Genomic DNA, 7,469 nt, shown 5'->3' with positions numbered 1-7,469 from the left:
TCCGCTCCTCCATGCATGGTGTGTGTGCTGGGCTGCAGCTTCATGCCTCCATCTAGTGGACTGATAATAGAAGTCAGCTGATGGCAGCTTCCTCTGCCTCACGCTGCTGTCTGACTGCATTCAGCTGCCACTGATATGAAACAGAAACTAGCAGCCAATCAGTGGAGGAGCAGCTGATCTTTTTCCAGGAGAAATGATGGAAAGGAGGATTTGAGTTGATGTGCAGATGAATGATTTGTGTTTCCTCTCCAGGTGAAAGTGGATGTGAGTTGAGCAGCATGAGTCAGTGTGAGGACAGAGAGGAGGGAGTCCCTCCCTCTAAAAGCACTCTGTGTGGGGAACATGACAGCCAGACCAAAGCTCAGAGGTGAGATGAGGATCTCTAACTGTCCAGGACTCAAATCACTCCACCATCATTATTCACTCTCAAACCTCTGTGTGTGTTGTGTTGAAGCCCAGAGCAGCAGCAGGGACCAGACTCTGCTGGACCTGGACCTGGACCTGAGCCCAGCTGTGTGTCCTTCAAGAGTGACCGGTCAATGGGTCACCCCATGACTTTTAAGCGAGGACATGTGTCTGACAGACAGTGAGTATGTGTCAGTATTAAACAGCGTTGGCCAATCAGAGCTAAATGTTCATGTCTCCCTCCTCATGTTGCTCCTGCTGATGTTTGTCCTCATTAAATCCAGTCTGACCAGTTGTCCTTCTAATGTCCATGTTCTCCTAGAATGATGATGAAGGTCAGAGCCAGATTAGGATTAAAGGACAGGTCCACATGTTTTCCAGTCTGTCCCTAAACAACACTGACATGCCCATATGTCCACTGAAAGAGTTGTTGGTGGCTGGAATTGTTCCTCCTGTGCACACTGGCCCTGAAGAGATCTCTTCCTGATGGGGTTTCAATGGAAGTGATGGAGGACAGAGTCCACAGTCCTGCTTCTGTGGAAAAAGACAGTGGAAAATTCAGCTGAGGACAATATGAGGCTTCAGCAGTCTGAGTTCCACAAATCAAATTCAGCTCTTTTTAGTCTGAAGCTTCCTCTTTGGATTTTGTCCTAAAATGCTTCACCTACCAAAGTCTGTAAATAGCAGTCAGGATATTTGTGGTGAGTCTAGTAATGCAAACGTTAGAATACAGGCCAACAGAGCTGCTGCTGATGGAGCCACAGTTAAGTTTGGTATCTGTCAGGAACAGTAAGATCTGCTCAGAGATCAGAACATTTAGTCCTGGTTTGGTCCAATATTTGCTGGAAATGAAGCGATGATACACAGACTGAAATCATTCAGCTTCAGCTTTTATTGATCTCTTTTCCTTTTCATATTGATAGCTACTAATTTCTCCAGCAGCTTCTGTGGCTGAACACTAAAAAGTCAATTTCCATCCTCAGTGGTCTTCCTCTCTGTCAAACAGGATCTATGGGAGACCAGCATCTGGTGGACGTGGACCTGAACACAGTGTGTCCTTTAAGAGTGACTGGTCGGAGGAGCTGGCTGAGCGTCTGCAGAGCAGTAAGAGGATTTCTCTAAAGATTTAACCTGCTGGATAAACGGGATATTTACTGATGGCTAAACAGATGGAGGGAAACATGTTTAGATAAGGAAATTAAACTGTCACATGGACTTTATCAATCACTGATTGATCTGTTTTGTCGTGTCTTCATTCAGAAAGTCATTCTGCAGTTTGTCAGCGTAAACTCAAGTCTAACCTGTTGAAGAAGTTCCAGTGTGTGTTTGAGGGGATTGCTAAAGCAGGAAACCCAACCCTTCTGAACCAGATCTACACAGAGCTCTACATCACAGAGGGAGGGACTGCAGAGGTCAATGATGAACATGAGGTCAGACAGATTGAAACAGCATCCAGGAAACCAGACAGACCAGAAACAACCATCAGACAAGAAGACATCTTTAAAGCCTCACCTGGAAGAGATGAACCAATCAGAACAGTGATGACAAAGGGAGTGGCTGGCATTGGGAAAACAGTCTTAACACAGAAGTTCACTCTGGACTGGGCTGAAGACAAAGCCAACCAGGACATACAGTTCACATTTCCATTCACTTTCAGAGAGCTGAATGTGCTGAAAGAGGAAAAGTACAGCTTGGTGGAACTTGTTCATCACTTCTTTACTGAAACCAAGAAGCAGGAATCTGCAGGTTTGAAGAGTTCCAGGTTGTGTTCATCTTTGACGGTCTGGATGAGTGTCGACTTCCTCTGGACTTCCACAACAATGAGGTCCTGACTGATGTTACAGAGTCCACCTCAGTGGATGTGCTGCTGACAAACCTCATCAGGGGGAACCTGCTTCCCTCTGCTCGCCTCTGGATAACCACACGACCTGCAGCAGCCAATCAGATCCCTCCTGAGTGTGTTGGCAGGGTAACAGACGTACGAGGCTTCACTGACGCTCAGAAGGAGGAGTACTTCAGGAGGAGAGTCAGTGATGAAGAGCTGTCCAGCAGAATCATCTCCCACATCAAGACATCACGAAGCCTCCACATCATGTGCCACATCCCAGTCTTCTGCTGGATCACTGCTACAGTTCTGGAGGAGGTGTTGAAGACCAGAGAGGGAGGAGACTGCCCAAGACCCTGACTGAGATGTACATCCACTTCCTGGTGGTTCTGTCCAAACTGAAGAACATCAAGTATGATGGAGGAGCTGAGACAGATCCACACTGGAGTCCAGAGAGCAGGAAGATGATTGAGTCTCTGGGAAAACTGGCTTTTGAGCAGCTGCAGAAAGGCAACCTGATCTTCTATGAATCAGACCTGACAGAGTGTGGCATCGATATCAGAGCAGCCTCAGTGTACTCAGGAGTGTTCACACAGATCTTTAAAGAGGAGAGTGGGCTGTACCAGGACACGGTGTTCTGCTTCGTCCATCTGAGCGTTCAGGAATTTCTGGCTGCTCTTCATGTCCATCTGACCTTCATCAACTCTGGTGTCAATCTGCTGGCAGAAGAACAAACAATAAAAGATAAATCTGAAGTAACACATTTCTACCAGAGTGCTTTGGACAAGGCTTTACAGAGTCCAAATGGACACCTGGACTTGTTCCTCCGCTTCCTCCTGGGACTTTCACTGCAGACAAATCAGAATCTCCTACGAGGCCTGTTGACTCAGACAGGAAGTGGCTCAGAAACCAAGCAGGTAGTGGTTGAGTACATCAAGAAGAAGATCGAACAGACTCCCTCTGCAGAGAAAAGCATCAATCTGTTCCACTGTCTGAATGAACTGAATGATCGTTCTCTAGTGGATCAGATTCAACAGTACCTGAGTTCAGGAAGTCTCTCCACAGATAAACTCTCTCCTGCTCAGTGGTCAGCTCTGGTCTTCATCTTACTGTCATCAGAAAAGATCTGGACGTGTTTGACCTGAAGAAATACTCTGCTTCAGAGGAGGCTCTTCTGAGGCTGCTGCCAGTGGTCAAAGCCTCCAAGAAAGCTCTGTAAGTGGGATTTATTACTCATAAATAACATTTTCAACTGGACATAACTTAATACTTGTTTTGTTTCTGCTGTTTCTCCAGTCTGAATGACTGTAACCTCTCAGAGAGAAGCTGTGAAGCTCTGTTCTTGGTCCTCACCTCCCAGTCCTCAAGTCTGAGAGAGCTCGACCTGAGTAACAACAACCTGCAGGATTCAGGAGTAAAGCTGCTGTCTGCTGGACTGGAGAGTTTACATTGTAAACTGGAAACACTGAGGTCAGGATTCAGTAACCCAGCCAATTGATGACCCTTTAAAGGCTGAATTTATGTTATTGGATGAACAACTAACTTTTCTATTATTGTCTTTGCCAATATCTATGGACCTTTCAATCGCTCTTTGAGGTCAAAGTGAGTCAAAGTTTGTCTCTTGTACGTGGATCGGTTGAAGACTTCTTTTTTTCTCTCCTAACAAGTCTTTGCACGGCAGAAACCTTGAGACTTAGAAACTTAAAGATAGAAACTTAGTAATGCGTTACTGTAATATTATTACTTTTCCCAGTGAGTTGTAGTGTAAGGTATTACTATGTCCAAAATGGGTAATAATATTGCAGTCCCAATCCAAGTATTGCCACATTAATGCGCTTCCAGAACGCATCCTTGATGTGAATGCACGACTGCCTGGCAGGTCAGTGGCATCGGACCTTATGATGTTCTAGCAGCCAAAGAGCTAAAGAAAGAGTGGCGAGTGAGATAGGGGTTCTTTTGACATCTGTCCGTATTGCCATTATTATGTCACAGTCAGAAATGCAAAGGACATTGTCGTTTGTTTCAAACTTTGTTCGACCAGCCACAAGCTTTCAACAGCAAACAACTACATCTAATTTATTTAAACATCTACTACAGCAGCACAGCAATGTGAAACTTGTAGATAGAAATTGAATAGAGATTGAAATACCGTATATACAGTATCTCACAAAAGTGAGTACACCCCTCAAATTTTTGTAAATATTTGATCATATCTTTTCATGAGACAACACTGAAGAAATTACACTTTACTACAATGTAGTAAAGTGTAATTTCTTCAGGCTTGTACAACAGTGTAAATTTGCTGTCCCCTCAAAATAACAAATCACACAGCCATTAATGTCTAAACTGCTGGCAACAAAAGCGAGCACACCCCTACATGAAAATGTCCAAATTAGGCCCAATTAGCCAATTTCCCTACCTGGTGCCATGTGACTCGTTAATGTTACCAGGTCTCAGATGTGAATGGGGAGCAGGTGTGTTAAATTTGGTGTTATCACTCTCACACTCCCTCATACTGGTCACTGGAAGTTCAACATGGCCACTCATGGCAAAGAACTCTCTGAGGATCAGAAACAAAGAACGGTTGCTCTACATAAAGATGGCCGAGGCTATGAGAAGACCCTGAAACTGAGCTGCATACAGCGGTTCAACAGGACAAGTTCCACTCAGAATAAGCCTCACCATAGTCCACCAGAGAATTTGAGTCGTGTACTTTTGTGAGATACTGTACATAGAATAGCATCATCTTGTTTGAGAGGCTGCGGTGTTTGCAGTTTGGAAGTAACAGGTTACTTATTACAATTTCTAAATATCTTGCCTAACACTGCTATTCAGTGACATATAATGCCATTCATTCACCTTGGGTTGATGCAAAAATAATTGTTTGTGTTTCTGCAATTATCTTATCATTTAGCTTAGAGTCCAAATTTTTTCATTGCTTTAATCAAATGTGAAAATGTCAAAACTGCATTTTTCGTGACCTGCTTGGACCTTAAGCATTGCTGCTTGCCGCTACTGTAGTCGGGGGCTAGGGGCCACACATGCAAATCAGTGTGGTACCCTGTACCAGCAATGCTAGACACCCTGAAATAGCATTTTTAAATGTTTTATTGTTTTGTCTATAAAGTCATACTGCAGCCTAAACACATTTCAGACCACAAAAAAACTTGTGTCAGCTAGCAGGTGGGGCTATAACCAAGTTTAAACTCTGATGCACCCGCTGCGCTGTCCACCAATTACTCTTTTAACCACCACAAAAAGAATCAATATGCCTCCTTCGAATATCATGCTGTCTTGGTGTCTGCTCCGGTAAAGGTCTCTGTGATTGTGAGATACCGTCCACCAGAACAAATGGATAACTTTGTCGACGATCTAGACACACTGCTGTCTTTAATCCAAGAGCATTGCTGTCCTTTACTTTTCCTTGGTGACATTAACATTCACTTAGACAAATAAAACTCAGCAGACATCCTGTCTATATGTAAACCACACACTGTTTCATACACAAGTGCCAGAACAAACTGGACCAGAGGCTACTATATCAGTATAGGAATATAAAGTTTATTTGTTACATCAAAACAAAAGAAAAACACAATTCAGGACTAGACTGCGTTACCAGGGAAACTGATGTAGAATTGAGCACCAACAAATTATAGCCAAACTGATAAACAAATAAGGAAATAACCCACACACTCAAACCAATTAAACCAAATACTATGGAAAAACACTATCTGCATGCTGCACACTAATTACACAAAACACCCATGCAAAATGGTTACTCTATCTTTCAGTTTTCCCCTTTAACACAGCCAGAAACACAAAATATGGCCCATTCAAGGATCTAGTGTGAGCACAATAAAACTAAACGGTGGGAAAAAACAGTGGTTGGCTCTCCTAATAACTTCTATTTGAAACAAGACAAACAAAAACATAGTAAGATACAAAAACACTTTAAAAGAAACATTTCATGAAACATAAGCAAATGTAACAATTATCATACCTTGTTTGACTTAGAAACACATTCCCCTCCCGCCGTTGAAGGCATGCAGGTGACTGGGATCTATATTTTCAAATATTCCTGTTACAGTCATATAAAAAAAGGCTAAAATCTTGTTTAAAACCATCTTACACATACCTGTGCTTTAGCTGATGTGTTTGGACAATCACTCCAAGCTTTGGACCCTCACCACCACGAAGTCTAATAAATAACAGGTTTTTTAACAATTCTTCAACTTCTCTTTAATAAAATAAACTACAAATTATTCTAAGATCTAGTTCTAGAAATGCATTATTAGCCTTAGATTTTTACACATTTTTAAAAGTAAAACCTATTTAAAAATAGAGCCTACCCAATCAAGAACCAAACAAAGGCTGGCCTCAGCTGCTCCCTCAGGTGTGTGACTGCAGAAAGAAAGGACCAGGTGATCTTCCCTTCCCTATTTATAGACTCTGCCCCTTTACCTGGGTCCTACTGCTAAACCCCTGTTGCCTTCCCTATCACATCTACCCCCACTTTAAAAGGTCACCGTCCCGGTGACAAAAAATAAAATTGTGTTTTAAACCCATGGTCTAAACACTGCGTACACTGATTGACTAACGGCTTGGGGAATGTTATTGTCACTGCCCCTTCTGTTATTTTCAGCAAGTCTGCATGCGGACTGTGGCAGATTAAAGGGGTTTGTATGGCGGCCTGCTGTAGTTCTCTGGGGACGTCTCACATGAATAGGGGAACTACTAGAAGACTCGTCCTGTAAAGGATCTTCTAAGCCGTCTCGTTGGGGCTCTGGTTGTACTGTAACTGGTGGATCTTTGGGTAGCGAATTATGAGAAGCTGCCAAGTCCAAGTTCCCAGAGTTTGGGGGCTGGATCTGAACCATTATGAGATTACCCATTTCACTTTCATCTTTAGTGATATCGAAATCATTTTCCTCTCTTTCGGGCAAACTGTGTGAATCAGATGGAAGGAGGTCAGGGGTATCAACGATGGCAGTAGAAGGCACAACTTTTAGCTCTGTCCTGTTGATATTTTTGTCTGGCCCCGGTTCATTCTTTGGTCGGATCTTGTAAACCCTTCCTTTGTCATCAAAACAGTGGACCACCTCATAGATTGTCGGGTCCCAGTGATCCTGTATTTTGTTGCGTCCAAGTGGATAGTTCCTCCGTAAAACAAGCGTTCCTGGTATCAATATCTCTATTGCATTTGGAATCAATTGCCTATTCCTACGTTCAGCTGCCACTC

The 7,469-nt window shown here is 43.3% G+C and overlaps 1 pseudogene; it reads left to right on the top strand.

The window, feature by feature from the left end:
• The first annotated feature begins 311 nt into the window (after positions 1-311).
• Positions 312-3,449, top strand: LOC119897432 (annotated as a pseudogene).
• Positions 3,450-7,469: the final 4,020 nt, after the last annotated feature.

This window comes from Micropterus salmoides, unplaced genomic scaffold (genome assembly GCF_014851395.1).
Source record: "Micropterus salmoides isolate LMB-PRFRI ecotype aquatic unplaced genomic scaffold, ASM1485139v1 Ms_hic_scaffold_1, whole genome shotgun sequence".
Taxonomy (NCBI): Eukaryota; Metazoa; Chordata; class Actinopteri; order Centrarchiformes; family Centrarchidae; genus Micropterus; species Micropterus salmoides.
The sequence above is the reverse complement of the archived record's forward strand: the minus strand, read 5'-3'. Positions and strand labels throughout refer to the sequence as shown.